The 8410-nt window shown below is 35.5% G+C and overlaps 1 long non-coding RNA gene across 2 annotated transcripts; it reads left to right on the plus strand.

The window, feature by feature from the left end:
• Positions 1–2632: 2632 nt before the first annotated feature.
• Positions 2633–5639, plus strand: LOC113709208 (uncharacterized). Of its 2 annotated transcripts, none has more exons than XR_003452623.2 (3): positions 2633–2762; positions 2885–3219; positions 5378–5639. It is a non-coding gene; the product is annotated as an uncharacterized lncRNA (long non-coding RNA). The 2 variants fall into 2 exon arrangements; XR_003452631.2 differs by having other exon boundaries at positions 2648–2762; positions 2904–3219.
• The last annotated feature ends 2771 nt before the right edge of the window (positions 5640–8410 follow it).

An 8410-nucleotide genomic window follows, 5' to 3' on the forward strand; every position in this document is an offset into this window, starting at 1 on the left:
TTACTATCTTGCAACATAAATTGTTCATCTCTTCTACTCACGAGTATTTGTGCTTTCTCATTATTTGTTGCATTGTGCGGTCATTTAGAAAAGGGGATAAATTTCATATTCAACCAAAAAGTGTCTCATAATTTGGTTAGTTTTTAATTTACCTAATTAACCCCCCTTTTAGATTGTCTTCGATCCTTACAGTATTCTCTCTATTAAAAGAAAATTTGAGTTACGAATTTTAGTCTCTTCACACCCGTTATGATGCATTCTTTTAGGTCATGTATATTTGTATAATTATTATTTTCTTTTCTTTTCTTCGAGTATCATATTTTTGCATATTCATGACTTCTTCAAAGAGTTAATTTGGGCATCACAACTAATGTGATTTGCACCAATTAAGTTTTGAAGAGACATATTTCGATCCCCCGACATCCTCCTAGGTTGAGGGTTTGCATCCATATAGTGACATCCAAATGTGATAAATTTTTAGATTAAACTAAGAAAATTTTTGACTAAATCACGCAATTAGCCTTGGTTAGGTGGAAACGGTGCCTTGAATTTTTATCCTTGCCTTTCCTTTCTTCAACCGTGACTCCCGAATCTTTTTTTCTGATTTGCGTAGACTTGGAGTCGTTTAAAAAGGGTTTTTTCTATTTTTTATCTAAAATTTATTTTTAGGTGACTTGGTACACCTTAAGTCAATACTAAGTGGTGACTTCTATTTTTCGTTAAAAACCCCTTTTAAACTATTCTCTTGGGTCAAAATCGTCGCATTTTTTAAGTCCCATTTAGACCCATTTCCTTTTTCTAAAAATCAAACTCCCATATTCATTCAAAAATTCATTTTTTCTAAACTAGTTATTTTTTATTTTAAAATTGGGGCGCGACAATTGGATAATTTAAGATGCATTGGGCTCTCATTCTACGGTAATGGTGATGATTTTAAAGGAGGAGGATCAAGAATGACTAGGCTAACAAAAAACTATTTCCTTCCCTTAAGACGCAATCCTTGAGAAATATGAGGGACTTGGTAAATTGAATGGAACCAGACAAGGATGAAATTGTTGATTTGTTGTTTTCCATACTTGAAACATTGATCATTGAAGATTGTTTCAAACTATTAAGTGCTCCAAGTTATTTTCCAAGTCTTAGCAGGTTGGAAATCAAGAAAAATGACCACTTTTTACAGGTAAAAAAGATTCTCAGCAAAGTAACCAATCTCTCGACCCTGGAAATAATTGGAGAAAATGGTATGATTGGGCTAACATGTCTTTCATATGTGGCTCTAAGACTACTATCCAATAATCATCACCATCCTAATATAAAATTTCTGAGATTGCACAGATGCACTGATTTAACAACTATAAGGGATTGTGGTACTTCTCTCAAGAGGTTGGAACTCCTTTACTGTGACAATTTGAGGGATTTGTCAGGAGACCTATGTAGATACAAGTCATTGTTGGCAAGCTCTTTCGCGTGATGGATACTGATGCTTCTACGCACCCTTTTACAGTAACTTGTGTTGAGGAAACTTATGTTTGCTATGGATCATATATGCCAAGTGTCTTAGGTTATGCAGATTATGTTATGTGATGACTATAATTTCAATGACTAATGTATATGTGAGTTAATATTAAAGGAAGCCACCAAGATAACAGACTCTGTATTTTGAGAGTTAGAAATGTTTATAAATCATGATAGTGTTCTAATATACATCAATTTCTCAATCTAATATTCACTGTATACTTAGAGTTGAGATATACCTACATTTGAGAAGTGAACACTGTTGTAATTTCTTAAAATTTCAAGCATGTATGTTTAAAGTTGAGTTATACCTACCCTTGTGAAGTGAACACTATTGCGACTTCTTAAAATTTCAAAAGTTTATATTACGTCTATAATCTTGAAAAGCACATCGTCTTTGATGCAACTATAGTCCAATACTAACTTTGGGCATTTGTCTATCTTGAATTACTACTTTCGTTTTTGATAAAGTTATATATTTATCAATACTAAATTTGGACATTTGTCTATCTTTAATTTGTACTTTTGTTTTTGATAAAGTTATATATTTATCAAAATATAATTCGTTTGGATTGCCTTATTTTTTTTAAAAATAGTTTTTCAAATACAATACTATAATAATACACAAACAAAAACAATTCAAAAAAACATATCATCCATATAATATATCAAATATTTTAAAAAACATCTATAGTTAAAATTTTTCATATACACTGTTGTAGTAAAATATTTTAAAAATATTTTAAAAAATAACTAATCCAAACGGAGTTAATGATATTAAGAATATTTATTTTCCAAGGATAAGATGCTAAGGATACAAGGATTCTTCTTGAAGTCTTGAACTCGATCCTTTGTAAGGTAATTTGAACCAAGCCGACGAATTTGCAACGCCCTTTTGTTTTTCCAAAACCCAATCAGAAAAGCCCAACTTGCCGGGGATGATCGCGCCTTTACACCATAGTATCCCCACGCCACTAAAGGCGTAATATTATAAAGAATATCTTAAGTTGCGCCTTTACTGCATAACTGTAACTTTGAAGGCGTGGAGTTGCAAATCATCTTACCAGTCACGCCTCCAAGCCGCAACCTTTATTTTTTTAACCCCTTAAAAAGAGGTGATTGGAAAGGAGTTTTTTTTTTTTTTTCCCTTTCTTTCCAACTCTCAGACGCCTCACCCTTTCCACTTCACTTTCTCACCATTTTCTCTCGCCATCAGTTCTTCGCCGGCCGATCAATTGTCGCCGGAGGTATTCATCCTTTTCTCCCACTAACTTGAAAGCGACCTCCGTATTTATTTAATAGCATTTATCATTATTTTTGGGGATTTAGGGTTTCTCTTTTTTCAATTATTTTCATCATTATTTCTCAGTATTCAAGTTATATACTAGAAATGATGAACGTCGTCGCGAAGTACATGCCGACGATTTTGACTCGCTCAAGTGCGGTGCTGAACTCAGTGAGTCATGAGCTCCAGCAGCAGCGAGGCATCCGAGTCCAGGTACGGGACGGCAATTTGGAGCGAGCGTTAGCGCTTATGCAAAAGAAGATGCAATCCAGCGGAATCGAGCGGCTGATAAGGAGCGAGCAAAGTCATCATATTAAGAACTCGGAGAAGCGAGTTTTAGCTCGTAAAGCACGCGAACGTACAGTTCAGTCCCAGCAATTTTCTCGCGTTCTCAAATCTCTGCTCGACAAGAAAGTCAGGTAAAGATTTTTTTTTTTTTTTGGTTAATTTCTGCAATTTTGGAATTTGGTTGCTTTTTAATATCTGTTTTTTTTTTTCTGGAAGGCGGAAATAAGCCATTTCACTTGGATGGTCTAAGAACTTTTTTGAATGACTGCTGGATTGTCGAATTGGACTTTCGTTACGTAATTTGGTTGTCAGAAATTTTTTTTTTTTTTGGGTTTGTTGGAGCAATCATTATGTTTTGGAAGGGAAAAATAATTGAATTTGATGATGATGATCAAAGGGGATGGAGCACTTGATTTTTAATCGCATTGCTGAAATTTTTCACTATAATCAACAAGGATTGAAACTTGTTTCTACATTATATCAAAATTTGATAATGATCAAATGGGGAGGTTTGGGAGATTTTTTTTCAATGGGCTTTCTTTTCCTTCTCTAGAAATCAAGTAGGAAATTTTTGGTTATTATTGGACTGATGAACAAAAATTATCCAGTGAGTTAGGATAAAAACAATAAAATTGATTGCTTGTTTAAATTCCACTGTTTTCTTATGAGATATATTACTAGCAAGCCTCAAGCTAAATGAAGAATACGCTGTGTGTTTTTAACTTCTAATAGCGCTTAAATGTTACTGACTTGAGGGTTGATGACGTGAGGCATAATGATTTGAAAGTTATGGGAAAAGCCTGTCTTGATTGATTTTAGAGTTGATGTGTTCTGCTAATACTCTTCATCTGTTTTTTCTTATTTATCCAATGTGGGTGGCAATAGTTTTGAGTTATTTAATACACAGAGTGAAGTTCAATCTTTAGTATACAGTAAGAAGTTGAAACACAGGTGGCGGCTTTTTCTTTTTGGTTGGTGGGTGACCTGTATTCAGTAAATTCTGAACAATTGCTTAGTGAAATAGATAATGCCAGGAGTAAACAAACTTCCCGCAATTATTTTCATTGTGGATTTTGAGCCATGCTGCATACTTCAAAATTCTCAAGTCAGCAAGATATAGTTCAGTGAAATAGATGTTGCCAGTAGGATCTATGCACAACAAGATATAGAAAAGAGTAAGAAGGGAAATGAAAAACTTTGACAGTTAGCAATTAAGAGCACCAGACTGCAAGGACAGAGGTGGACTACTGAAGTATATGTTTCATTTAGATTTTCTTGCCCTGTTTTTTAGAGCTAATTTCCAATTTTTCTGTTATATACTTACTTTTGAAAGGAAAATGCTGTAAACCTGGATATATCATGGCTTATCATACTGTTTCTATGAGTTTGTTTCCCAAGTCCTGATTTCAAATAGGACTTTCTTGTTTCGGTTATGTCCACATCTTTGAGCAGGAAAATTCCTATTTGTTTTACTAAAACTTGTTCTACTTTTTGCAACATCTCGTTTATGTATGTGCCTTACCTATAAAAGGAGCAGAAATAAAGAAAAAGAAAAGACAGAATACCCGTTTTGGTTCTGAACAAAATGACTCCTGATCAAGGCAAAGGATGTGTAAGTAGTAGAAATTATTTTTGCATGTGTTAAGCATACAGAATTATCACTTTATGCATTTGGATCTTTGTCAACTTAAAAGATAGTTACAAGTACAATATAATCAATTGAAAATCATTAGGAAATTAAATCGTAATTAAACTTTGTTTCCAGCATTTATTTGCTTGATTCTCTTGATGCCAATTTCAAAGGATTTAATTCCCTTTAGGATATCTCTAGTACAAGAGCACGTTGAAGTTATTTTACATTATTCTTTTCTAAAGTTTCATGTGTATTTTAGGTCAAGATTCAATCTTTGGTTTTCCCTTATCCAGGGAAACATAATAAGGCTCATATTTGGAAAACCAAAATTATAGATATTTCTTTTGGTTAACACAAAACTTTAAAGATACCTAAGTGGTAAAGAGATAGAGGGATTAATTATATTATGGTTATAACTGCAAAATGATTAAGAAAGTATTAGGACTGGCTTAGAAATTGTAGTAGGCTTTCATGTCTGCATTGCACTTCTATGTAGATGTTCCCAAGTTTCAGTCAGCCATTGCTTTTATGTCCTGCAATCAATACAGTATTGTGATGAACAACTGTCAATTAGTTTTTAGTTGTGTTAATTTGCTAGCATTAGACTAGATCAACCTTTTATTGTGTTATTGACATTTGGTTTCCTTTGCCTGCAGGGGTCTATAAACCTATCTCAGAATAGCGTCACATATATTTGATAGGTAATTGCTTGGTGGCAAATGTTTTGACGCTAGCAAGTCCTGAGTCTTAAGTCATCATGAAGGTTTTAGTGGCTTTCTCAACTTTGAATTGTATCTCAAGAACCTTTATTGTTTTTTCCCAATGGTATACTAGTGGTGTATGGTAAAAGGATTACAGGATGTTGATTGTTGCCAGAAATTGGGAAGCAATTGATAATGTTGGAGACCATTGAGGCTATTGCAAGCTTGTTTCATTTAGGCAGAACTTGATTTCTTTAAGGTTTCAGCCAGTTTGGTCCAAAAATATAGCTCTGAAAATGATGGTTGTTTTTTGGCTAATTCGGTATTGATTAGCCTTTTCGTCTCTCTGATTTGGTGGACGTGTACTTTTCATGCATACCACATCAAACCAGGAATGCATTTGTGGATCAAAAACTGCGAAAATGTTTAACTGATATATTTTCAGAGAGCTCTGTTCGTGGATAAGATAGTAAAGCGTGCATAAATGAATTACCAGGGTCAATTATTTTTATCTTCAAATTGTATCCTTAGAAACACAAGGTGATGAGATCATTTACCTTTGCTCAAGCATTTACAATTTCTGGTCCTCACGGTGAAAGGTTTCTATAACCCGCTTGAATGCATTAACAGGTGAAGATTGCTCATAGTTTATCTACATATGCCTCTTACTTTTCTGCGCATCTCACTTGTAGGCCATTTGGTAGCGAAGATAAGACAGAAACTAGCAGGCAGAAAAACTACATTTTAACTGATCCATTCATGAAAGAATGACAGAGTTTGTATGATCAAAGTTCATGGTTCAAGTAAACTACCACTCCACTCTAATTCAATGGCATTTGGGAACCTTTCCTTGTAATCAGTGAATCAACACTTGTTAAGACTGGAACCTAACGCGGCAAAAGCAATCGTATTCTTTTGTTTAACAAATCTGCTAAGAGCCTTTTCTTGAAGCATTTATAGCTGTCGGTCGAGACTCGAGAGGATGGTGAAATTCTCACCATTTCCGTGTACAGAACCTAGAAATCTTATATACACAAATACGCTATTTGTAGTCCCTTTCCAGGCGTGTTGTTTCCTTGCAAGTCAATTGCACAAGCAGACCCCAAATTCAATTGCACGCTAGGCAAGAATGCCGAAGTTGAATTGCCCCGATTAGTTAGTATCGTTTTCTGTGGCCAAGTTACCACACCAAAGCAGAGTGACCCCAAACATTCGTATAGACGCAAATTGACTGACGTGGATACCAATTGAGATTCATCTTTCATTTCTCACACGTAATGCCTCCAACCTAAGAACAACTGATGCAACGCAATCTTCCAACCGATAACAATTTTAGTTCTGCTAAGTTTGGAAGCTTAGATTTGAGGGGAAAAGAAAAGAAAGTGAGAGAACATAACTCTTTTATGATGTTTAGGAATCGCAGTGTGACGGGGAAAGAAAAAAGAAACGAGAAGACTTTTATTGACATATGTATCTAATATCATTTCATTTCTTTCCTTTTTTAACGAAAGAAAAGCAGAATATATATATATTAGTTAAGAGTCTACAAAACGTGGCAGGCATAAACCTCTAACATCATCAGCTAAAAACTTAGAAATATTTAGGGGCCTATTCTCAAACAAAATGAATTTTTTTCAGCTTCCACGCCCTTCTTTGCCAAAAGGTCCGCGCATCTGTTGGCTTCACAGAACACGTCTAATGGAAACTGATTGGGAGCTCCTCATGCTAGTCCTGCAATCAATAAGACATGAAGAGGATGCATGAGTATTAGAGTTAGAATCCAGTAGCAAGTCCATAATGACTTTAGCATGCATTTTTTACATTAAGATGAGAAATATTGAGAGATTGAGCTAGAATTAATCCATCTCTTAGGCCCCATAAACCAGCATTCAAGTTAGTAGACCATCGCAGCTTCGTACTATGTCCTCCAATCCATTCATCCAAATGGTTATGGATTATGCCTCCTGCACCAGCAGGACGAGGATTACCCATGGTTTATCCATCTGTGTTCAATTTACAGCAAGGGCCAGTGGGAGGTTGCCAGCAGGCATTAACTGATCTTTGACCTTGAAACCTGCTCCGTTGTTTGGGCCTATTGTTAGATACTCTGCTGCAGAGGCCCCCATGGCTTTTTGAAGGCATATGGAAATATTTTGTCCTTCAAACAGTCTTTTGTTCCTATCTTTTCAAAGCAGCCAACATCCTAAGCAATTATGGTTCCCCAAGCAGGTTTAAGTGTGGATAGTGTTCTGTTTTAAGCAGACTTTTCTCAACCTACCTCCCACATTGTCATTCTCAGCAGGTTTGAATGAGGTAGGAATAGCCAGGCTACTCCAAAGTTTTTCAGCATCCATGCACCACCCCAGCATATGAAGAGCAGCTTCTTTACTATGATCACAGAAAGTGCACTTTTCCTCTTGAACAATATTTCTTTTCAGCAGATTGTTTTTGGTGGAAAGCCTGTCCCAGCTGGCTAGTCATAGGAAAATTTTGACCCTATTACTAGCTACCACTTTCCAAATCCACTTCAAATCAGAATTACAGCCACCCCCTGTTGGAGGATAACATATCTATTCCTGACTTGAGACTAAAAAGGCCAGAAGCATTCCCTTTCCACAGATGGAATCATTAGCTTGTGTGACCTATTATGTAGAATGGATTTAACTACTTTAAGGATATGATCAGATAATTGGACTGATATGTGACTGAGGTCCCACAACGAACCTAGACCAAAAATTTGATTGACAATAAGTTGATCTTCTCCATTAGTTAGAGGTCCACCTTCTAATTGGTCCAACGTCTGTCCAGTCATCTAACCACACTCTAGTCAGATTTCCATTCCTTACTGCCCACACCATTCCTGTATTGTATAGCTCTACACCTACATTAAGGCATTTTTTGTTGATGGAACCTTGTTTTTTTTTTTTTTTTTTTTTCCTGGGGAGAATAAGCTCTCTCTCTTGGGCTGAAGCCTCCTCATCAACATAT

This window comes from Coffea arabica, chromosome 1c, assembly GCF_036785885.1.
Source record: "Coffea arabica cultivar ET-39 chromosome 1c, Coffea Arabica ET-39 HiFi, whole genome shotgun sequence".
In the NCBI taxonomy this organism is placed as follows: domain Eukaryota; kingdom Viridiplantae; phylum Streptophyta; class Magnoliopsida; order Gentianales; family Rubiaceae; genus Coffea; species Coffea arabica.